Source organism: Mustela nigripes, chromosome 4 (genome assembly GCF_022355385.1).
Source record: "Mustela nigripes isolate SB6536 chromosome 4, MUSNIG.SB6536, whole genome shotgun sequence".
Taxonomy (NCBI): domain Eukaryota; kingdom Metazoa; phylum Chordata; class Mammalia; order Carnivora; family Mustelidae; genus Mustela; species Mustela nigripes.
In genome coordinates, this window is record NC_081560.1 from 172,219,716 (window position 1) to 172,230,227 (window position 10,512).

Genomic DNA, 10,512 nt, shown 5'->3' on the forward strand with positions numbered 1-10,512 from the left:
ATTAATAGGATTGCCTACTCAAGATCTGCCCCAGACTGGGGGAAAATACCTCTATCACTCACACACACACATACACACACAAACACACACACACCAGAATATTGGCGTGATGGAGCTAGAAGCAAAAAGCAAAAGATACATTATTTTTAAATCTGTTCAGGCCTGGGCTGCATCTCTTTACATCTCTTATGACATCTCAGGAGCTGCCACTTTTCCCAGGCATGCATGTCACAAATTATGGACACCATGTTAAGGTGCCTTTTTTTCTGGTGAACACTTGTATCTGAGACAGAGGATAGATCAGAAAGGAAGAAACTTCTGGGGCGATATGGTTATGACATTGCAGGATGGTAACCCTTTAAAAAAAAAAAGCCAATCTACATTAAGGGGAATGAGAGGGAAGAACTGTTGAAACCCACCAATGTCATCAGACCCCTTCACACAATAAGCTGCTGTGCACGGAAGAGAGACATTTGTAATGCAAGAGCTCCCGGAAAGTGGAAAGTTCTAAACAGATTCACAGCTGTCTCCCCTCAGGGTTTAGGTTTTGCTCCAGAGCCAGTTTCAGAGTCTTATTTCAACTGAAAGCTTTCCCCGCCCCCCCCATCTGAAATGCGGCGAGATTCCATCAGGTAGAATGCATTGAGGGAAATTGCTTCCTGCAGTGATACGTGATTCATTCATTCACATCTCTGAGCTATGTAGAGGAAATTATCCATGGATTGTATCATTAGTTTAAAAGCCACTGCAGTTGTTTTTCTGTCAGTATAATTTTAAGCCACATAGGATCATTAGTTGGGAAAACATATTTGAAAAGGGTATATGACGAGTTCTCTCACTGAAACAGTATGATTTACACTGTAGAAGCATTGCAAGAAATTAAACTTTTAAGCATAAATCATTCTTGGGACTGACATCTGAGCCCCTCTTCTCCCCTGACATACTGCACCACAAAGGTGTCCAAAAAGTGCAAGGAAAACTCTAGCAGTACAGACCACTACTGTGAAAACAAGCACATTACAGCTGCAAAATTACTCTGATGGTAAAACACGTCTCCATTGACTCACTCAGCAAAACACCAAGAAGACATTCTAAAGCTTCATTATTCTATCCGACCATTCAGGAGCCTTAGCGTTCCTTGGGTTGGTGGCCTCCTTGAGGGTCGTCAGTGTGGGGCTGCTGACAGATGTGCAGATTTGGGCAGATGTGCTGCCCAAATTGCTGAAACTGCCATCTTATTTGGGGATCTGTTCTTGACTTCTACATCACCTCTTCCTCTCTCCTCTATAGAAGGGCAAACTCAACATGAGGACGGAGTTCAATACGAGACCCACGAGTGTTATGTTGCGGTTTTGCCGTCTAGAAACATCAGGGCAGATAATCTTTACCTTTTGTTCTCACTGTATTTCTTACTACCCAGAAGCGGCTGAGTCATTAGAATCTTTCCTGGTAATAGAATACAGTCTGAAATATCTCCACAAATTACTTAAGCAGAGATGATGGAAAAGGGAAGTGTGAATGCAGCCAGACAAGTTTAATAGAAGGAAAGGATTGCCATTCTTTGGGCGACCATCAGAGCTTCTATGGCTTGCACACATTAGGAGACACAGAGAGCCATTCAGTGAGTGATGCTGATTCTCAAGGGACAGAATATGGTGTCTGTTCCACAGCCTTCCCTGATTCATATGTAACAAAAAGAGATGGAGGGGTCAATTTCAACTCTGTCACCATAATAGTTCTATTATTTTGAACAAATCATTTAATCACTTCACTGCTCTCTCTGAGTTTATAATTTTTGTATATAAATCTGAGGACATAATAACCAATAGAATTTTGAGAGCAAAATAAGTTAACTTGTGCAAAGTACTTGGTATAGTGCCTACTTTCATATTCAGCAAGTGAAGAGTAGCTATTGTCATTGTTAATCATGGTCACATTATTGATAAATTTTTTCTTATGGACTTGTTTCATTTTTAAAAACAATTTCTCTTCCCAGTGTACAAATAGAAAAAAATGTCATCCCCAAATCCAAATTCACTCCATTATATAATAGTCAAAGCTTTTTAAAACAGCTCAGGTTCCCCAAATTACATGTTGGTGGTAAGTAAACCAAAATCACCCAGTATTGCTGTAGTGGAATCTGTAGGATCTGTCTTCAGAGAAAGATAAGCAAAATTTTAAGAGAGAAAACAGGTAGGGGTTTTGCTGCTGGGAGTTTCTTTTATTTTCTCTTTATATCAGAAAATATTTATGTGTCCCTATTCAAGATTTATAAATAATCACAACAATATCATTTAGAGGCCCCATATGCAAACTAGGATCATATATTGCATTTATATGTCATGTCTCTTTGGTCTCATCCAATGTGTTAAAATTCCTTCATCTTTCCTTGTCTTTCACAACCTACACATTTTTAAGAGTTCAAGCTAATTAATTCTAGAAGGTTTTTGTGTTAAGTTTTCCTACTGTTCCAAATGGTTTTTGCATTTTTTACCAGGAATCCCACAGGGGTGATGCCATGTTCTTTTCAGTGCATCAGATCAGGAGGCTTGTAATGGGAGCCCCGTAATGGGAGATGTGAACTTGTACCTGGCGCTTGCCAGATTTCCCCATTGTAGAGTTAACTGATAAACATGTTATACTTATTTGAAGCTATGTCTCAGGAATCTTTGGCTCTGTATCATGAAAAGTCTTCCAACTCAGGAGAGGAAATGTGTTCCCTAGTTCTCAGGAGATGGCTGACTGTCATAATTTTAAGCAGAGTAAGGATTATGTAAATAATGTAAATAGGCTAATTTTAAAAAGTCAGACTTGCTTGATCATCTTGTTGTCAGAACCACTGGATTAATCTTTACCTTCATTTTATTTGACATTTTAGTGGCATTTGACATTCTGCCCCTTCCTTGTGTAAAATACTCCCTGTTTTTTTCTCTGATGACAATAGTTAGTGTTTTCCTTCTTAAACAGCTGGCCAGCCTTGCTCCTCGGTCTGTCTGCTTCTCTCTCTGTTTGGTTCTTTATCTATGTAATGATATATAACAATAGATGCATCTTTAGTTAAATATCTTTTTAACAAATATTATTCTGGTTACATAATTTTATGTAGGCCTCTTTCACTAAGTGACACTGAGAAAGTTTTCCTCTACTTTTAAATAACCATATAAATAATTTTAATGGCGGCTTTGCATTCTATAGCAGAAATGTACCATTCTTTATCTATCATATTCAAGGATATTTAGGTTGTTCTCTTTTTAAAAGAAATGTAGTAATGTTATAGCAGAGGTCAGGAAAAAATACAATTAACAACAGAAGAGAAAACAATGGCATTTCCCCTTCGCACAAAATTACTATGCGCGCGCGCACACACACGAAATATTCTGGAAGAACACACACCAAAATATCTATAATTAATGTCTCCAGGAGATGGGTTTGGAGTAAATTTTATTTTATTTTTTTTTAAGATTTTATTTATTTATTTGACAGACAGAGATCACATGTAGGCAGAGAGGCAGGCAGAGAGAGAGAGAGAGGAGGAAGCAGTCTCCCTACAGAGCAGAGAGCCCGATGCAGGGCTCAATCCCAGGACCCTGAGATCATGATCTGAGCCAAAGGCAGAGGCTTAACCCACTGAGCCACCCAGGCACCCCTGGAGTAAATTTTACTTTTAAAGTAAAATAAAAACAGAAGTATTTTATGTTATTGGAACCAAAAGACCAAATCAGACAGCGTGAGAAGAACAGAATGAATATCGAAAGAGAAAAACTGAGAAGGTAACAGAGACCAGGGATGACCTGTCCTTCATCGTTCCTTAGTGGTGGTGCTGGACACTTAACACAAACACAAAAGCTACTGTAAAATAACGACATGCACATACATATACACACGTATATTCATAGGCCATCTGATAAGCAAGCCTCATGCCAGCACTGAATACTGAATTTTTGAAATATAACATTGCCAGGAGATTTTTTATTTAGTATCATGGGTATCTGAAGGTACATCAGAGAGAACTGAGGTGAGTAGGATTAATCATATATCTTGTATTATAAATATATAATAACTGCTGCTATTACTATCCTATTGACAATATATATTGGGTCTTAAAATATGCCAGGCTTTGTGCTAAAACTTTTTATCAGTATTATCTCCCTTGATATAATCAACCCCTTATAGAGGAAATACTGGTATTATCCACATATTATGAGTAAGAAAACAGAGGCTCAGAGAAGTTCAGTTACTTCCCAAAAGTCACACAGTCATTAAGCGGCAAAACATATTTGATCCTATCTAGTGTGACTACAGGACCCATATTCTTAAAAACTATAAATACAACTTTATTAATTGACTGTCTTTTTTTTTTTTTTTTAGGTCAGTCATACCCTTGGACTCAGCTAGACAGAAAACATAACAAAAAAAGCTGAGGAGCACCTGGGTGGCTCAGTGGGTTAAAGCCTCTGCCTTTGGCTCAGGTCATGATCTCAAGGTCCTGGGATTGAGCCCTGCATCGGGGCTCTCTGCTCAACAGGGAGCCTGCTTCTTCCTCTCTCTCTGCCTGCCTCTCTGCCTGCTTGTGATCTCTCTCTGTCAAATAAATAAATAAAAATCTTAAAAAAAAAAAAAAAGGTGAAAAAGGTTTCACAATTTTCTTCTTTCTTTTTTTTATTGAAGTATGATTAACATACAGTGTTTGTTTCAGGTGCCTAATACAATGATTCAACAATTCTATACATAACTCAGTGTTCCTATCCACAATTTTCTACATTAAAAAGCAAACTCACAAACTTTTTTAACCTCTCACAATCTAATAGCTGCAATTTGTGGCTTCTTTCTTTTAACTCCCACACTCTTTAGTTACTTTATTATTTTTTGTGAAAGTAATGCTTAACATAAGAACTACCCTCTTGGCAAATGTTTAAGAATATAATACACTATTGTTAATTATAGGGGCTGTGCTACACTGCAGATCTCTAGGACTTACTCATCTTGTATAACAGAGACTTCGTACCCTTTGACTAATACTTCCCCATTTCCACTTCTCCCCAGCCCCTGACAACCACTACTCCCTTCTCTGCTTCTATGAGTATGACTAAGTCAGATTCCTTGTATTAAGTGGTATCATGTAGCATTTTTTCCTTGCGGGCATGGTTTGTTTCACTTAACATGCTGTCTTCCTCATTCATCCGTATCATTGCAAATGGCAAGATTTCCTTCTTTTTGCGCTTGACAAATATTCCACTGTATGTATATACCATATTTTCTTTATCTAGTCATCCCTAATGGACATGTAGCTTCTTCCAAATCCTGGCTACTATGAATAGCACTGCAGCAAATACGCAAGGGCAGAGATCTCTTCGCCATCCTGAGTTCAATTCTTCTGGATCAATATCTAGAAGTGGGATTTGCTGGATTATACAGGGGTTCTAGTTTTAATTTTTTGAGGAACTTCCATGCTGTTTTCCCTTTTCTCCAAATCCTCACCAGCATTTGTTCTTACCTTTTTTTAATAACCACTTTAATAGGTATGAGGTAATATTGTGGTTTTGATTTGCCTTTCCCTGATGATGAATGACGTTGAGCACTTTTCTCATAAAACTGTTCACCATTTGTATGGCTTCTTTGGAGAAATGTCTGTTCAGTTACTTCGCTTTGTTTTAATTGGATTATGGGGGGTTTCTTTCTATTGAGTTATATCAGTTCCTTATATATTTTGGATATTAGGTCTTGCTCAGTCTGTGGTTTATTTTAGCCCATTCCATAGGTCACTTTTCATTTGGTTAATTTTCTCTTTGCTGTGTGCTTTTCAGTTTGATGTAGTCCCCCTTGTTTATTTTTAGATTTTTTTACCCGTATTCTTGGCGTCAGATCCAAGAAATCATTACTAAGAAGAAAGTCAAAAAGGATTTACCTGTTTTCTTTTAGGAGTCGTAGAGTTCCAGATATTACCTCTATGTCTTTAATCCATTTTGTATTAATTTTCATGTATGGCATATGATATGATAAAGGTCCAATTTCATTCTTTTATATGTGGATATCTAGTCTTGCCAACACAGTATTTATTGAAAATACTATCCTTCCCCCACTGTATATTACTAACATTTTTGTCAAAGATCAGTTGACTGTATATGTATGGGTTTCTTTCCAGGCTCTCTAATTTTCTCCACTGGTCTATGTGTCTGTGTTTATGCCAGTACCATACTGTACTGAATTACTGCAGCTCTGTAATATACTTTGGAGAATAATGTCTCCAGCTTTGTGCTTCTTGCTCAAAATCGCTGTTTGGGGTCAATGCAGCCACCATGTGCTGGAGATAGAGTGAAGTGGCCGAGCTCCAGCCCGAGGCACCAGGTCTCCCAGAGGGTAAGAATGTCGGCTTCTTCAGTCCGGGCCACTGTCGGGGGTGTGAGTAAGAGGAAGCTGCAGCCCACACCGGCCGCCCTCACCCTGACAAGATAAAACAGTAAACAAGATAAAACAGCTTTTTAAAGATAAGCCCGAACAGGGAGGTCTGAAAGTTGGTGTCCGAACCAGGGATCCTAACGGCCTTTCTTACACTCTAGAATATACAAAGACAAAAGGAGATTCTGATGAAGAAGTTGTTCAAGATTGGGGCGGCTGGGTGGCTCAGTGGCTTAAGCCGCTGCCTTCGGCTCGGGTCATGATCTCAGGGATCTGGTATCGAGCCCCGCATCGGGCTCTCTGCTCCGCAGGGAGCCTGCTTCCCTCTCTCTCTCTCTCTCTCTGCCTGCCTCTCTGCCTACTTGTGATCTCTGTCTGTCAAATAAATAAATAAATAAATAATCTTTAAAAAAAAAAAAAAAAAAAAGAAGTTGTTCAAGATGGAGTCAGAGGGTTCATCAAAGAGAAAGCACAACTAACACTTTTAGGAACAGAAATGGACGGTGTTGATGATAAATTATCCAGTGAGTTTGTTTTCAATAACCCAAACATCAAAGGAACGTGTGGCTGTGGAGAAAGTTTTAATATTTGACTACTCTGGCTGTAAGCTCCAGGAACACTCATGGAAGTCCTAGGGCTTACTGAAGAAATCATGTGACTGTCATGTGCTTAAAGTTTATAATGCCTTACAAGGGAAATAAAATGATTCATTTTGAAAGTGCAAAAAGAAATTGTATTTGGAGTCCTTTGGATTCCATATAGAATTTTGGGATTCTTTTCTCTATTTCTATAAGAAAAATACCATTGAGATTTTGATATGGATTTCACTGAGTCAGTTACTTTGAGTAGTATGGACATTTTAACAATATTAATTCTTCTAATCCATGAACATGAGATGTCTTTTCAATTATTTGTGCCTGTTTAAATTTCTTTTGTTAGTGTCATGGTTTTCAGTATGCAGATCTTTCGTCTCCTTGGTTAAATTTATTCCTGAGAATTTTATTCTTCTTGATGCCATAGTAAATAGAATTTTTTAAAATTTCCTCTTTGGATAACTCATGGGTATGTAGAAATGCATCTGATTTTTGTATGTTGATTACATATCCTGCAACTTTACCACATGGATTATTATTTCAAACAGTTTTGGTGGAATCCTTAGGATTTTCTACATCTACTATCTTTTCATGTACAAACAGAGATCATTTTACTCCTTCTCTTCCACTTCAGATGTCTTGTATTTCTTTTTCTTGTCTAATTGCTCTGGCTAGGACTTCCAGTACTGTGTTAAATAGAAGTGGCGAGAATGGGCATCCTTACCTTAGAGAAAAAGTTTCAGTTTCATGTCATTAAGTATGACGTTAGCTGTGGGGTTGGCATCTATGGCCTTTATTGTGTTGAGGTAAGTTCCTTCTATACCTAATCCGTTGAGTTTTTTATCATAAAGGGTGTTGAATTTGGTCAAATGCCTTTCTGAACCTATTAAGATACCATAGATTCTACATCTCCTTTTCATTTATCCTTTGTTCTATTAATGTGGTGTTTCATGTTGATTGATGTGTATTTGTTAAACTATCCTTAAATTTCTGTGATAATAAACAAATGAATGAATGAATGAATAAAAATAAGTGGATTGTTGAGGCTTTCCACTCTTACTGTATTGCTATCTATGTCTCCCTTCAGATTTGTAAGTGTTCGCCTTATTATATTTTGGTGTTCCCATGTTTGGTGTATGTACGTTTATAATGACCATATATTCCTCTTGAATTGACCATTTTATCCTTATGTAATGATCCTCTTTTTCTGCTGTGGCTGTTTCTGAGTGATATAAATATAGCCACTTCTATTTCATATGGTTATCATATGCATGAAATAGCCTTTCTCACCCCTTCACTTTCAGCTTATGTGTGTTTTTAAATCTAAAGCGAGTCTCTTGGGTGCCTGGTTGGCTCAGTCAATTAGTGTCTATGTTCAGCTCAGGTCGTGATCTCAGGGTCCTGGGACTCAGCCCTGCTTCAGGCTCGCTGCTCAGCAGGGAGTCTACCTCTCCCTTTCCCTCTGCCCCTAACTTTGGGCTCATGCTCTCTCTTTCTTGCTCTCTCTCTCCCTCTCAAATAAATAACATCTTTTTAAAAAAAAAATTAAAAATATAAAGTGAGTCTCTTAGAGACGGCATATATTTGGGTCTTGTGTTTTTATATCCACAGAGCCACCCTGTATCTTTTAGTAAAGGGGAAAAAGCAAGCAAAGTCCCTCACCAATCAGTCCAGCTGGAAATTCTGGGCAGGCCAGCTGATAGAAACCACTGAGAATATGGGCTAGAGAGCCCATGGATGAACCCACTCACTGGGTCTGCAGGTGAGTGGGCATGGTGCTGGGGTCCATGGGTCAGTAGGTCCAGTGCTGGCACCCACAGCTGGGCAGGCTCAGTGCTGAGATCTGCACATTTGCAGATTTGGCACTAAGCTCCATTGACAGACAAGCCCAGGGGTTAGGTCTACAATCCAGCTTTTTGCTTATAATGAATGAATGCTTCAATGATTTTTTTTACATTTTTATTTAGTATAATTGATATACAAAGAACTGCACATATTTAATATGTACAATCCATTGTATGTATATACCACATTTTGTTTATTCACTCATTCATCAGTGCACACTTGGCTGCTTCCACCTTTTGACTGTTGTGAATAATGCTGCTACAAACGTGAGTATAAATAGATCTGTGTACGCCCCTGCTTTCCATTCTTTGGGGTATACTCCCAAGAAGTGCAATTGTTGAGTTGAATAGTAATTCTACTTTTTTTTTGAGAAAATGATAAATACATTTTCATTTTTAAATTCATATGTCTTAACTTCATTTTTAAATTCATGTCTTAATTATTCATATATCTTAAATTATTAGTGAGGAATGACATTTAGAATATCTCTATAGACCTTGATATTTCTTTATTTGTGACTTATGAGCATATGCTAATGTTTATAATAATTTTTCTTAATATTAAGAATAGTAGGGGCACCTGGGTGGCTTAGTTGGTTAAGCGACTGCCTTTAGCTGAGGTCATGATCCCTGAGCCCCGGGATGGAGTCCCACACTGGGCTCCCAGCTCCATGGGAAATCTGCATCTCCCTCTGACCCACTCCTCTTTCATGCTCTCTCCCTCTCTCTCAAATAAATAAATAAAATCTTAAAAAAGAAGAAGAAGAAGAAGAAGAAGAACTGCTTCCTCTCATCAAGTTTCAGGCATTTTTCCAGTCATTATTTGCTTCTTGCTTCAGTTAAAGGTGATGTGTCTACCTGTGTATGTATTTATTGTAGGAGTGGGAAGAGAGAGATGGCACTGTTGTTTCTAAAACAAATATATACGATGTGAAAATTTAAAGTTCACATTTGGACATGAAGCATCATCTTATGCAAATTGTTTCTAGAGAAGAGCACATCTGCATTCAATTTTTTGTCTTTGACAGGATCCTTGACAAACAGACACATCTGTTTCACACCCCAAGTTCCCTCTGCCCAGCATTTAAAACAGTAGATGGTCTTTCAGGAAAAGCAATAAATCTATGGGAGAGAAACCTATAAAGTCTCATTCAAGATGTTTAGTGTGAGAGACTTTGGCAGAAATAGAAAATTCCGACTATATTGTCACTAAGCTGTTTGAGAAATAGGCAATCGATCTTGATTAATGAGTATTTCCTACATCATTTATGCCATCTCTCCACAGCTTACTTCTGCAAACTCTAATACACGTCCCAGAGGAAATGCTGTTTTCTCTGGTTTTGTGATCTTTTTGCCTCCAATGTCTAGATCACAAAGACAGCAGCCAAGCTGGGCAAAAAGACTGAAAAAAATTATCAGGCTTAAAAAACAAACAAAACACAAACAATTCTCAAATATAAAAGGTCTACTGTACTTTTTTTTTAAAGATTTTATTTATTTATTTTTTTTTTTAAAGATTTTATTTATTTATTTGACAGAGATCACAAGTAGGCAGAGAGGCAGGCAGAGAGAGAGGAGGAAGCAGGCTCCCTGCTGAGCAGAGAGCCCGATGCGGGACTCGATCCCAGGACGCTGAGATCATGACCTGAGCCGAAGGCAGCGGCTTAACCCACCGAGCC

General features: G+C 38.2%; 1 long non-coding RNA gene and 1 pseudogene across 1 annotated transcript in view; one reads left to right on the forward strand and one right to left on the reverse strand.

Moving 5' to 3' along the window:
- The first annotated feature begins 6,285 nt into the window (after nucleotides 1-6,285).
- On the forward strand, nucleotides 6,286-7,051 carry LOC132015387 (iron-sulfur cluster assembly 1 homolog, mitochondrial-like; annotated as a pseudogene).
- Nucleotides 6,379-10,512, reverse strand: part of LOC132015388 (uncharacterized) — a 21,312-nt gene continuing 17,178 nt past the window's right edge. The window contains exon 3 of the long non-coding RNA XR_009403644.1: nucleotides 6,379-6,441. This is a non-coding gene — a long non-coding RNA (uncharacterized LOC132015388). The remainder of the gene's footprint in view (nucleotides 6,442-10,512) is intronic.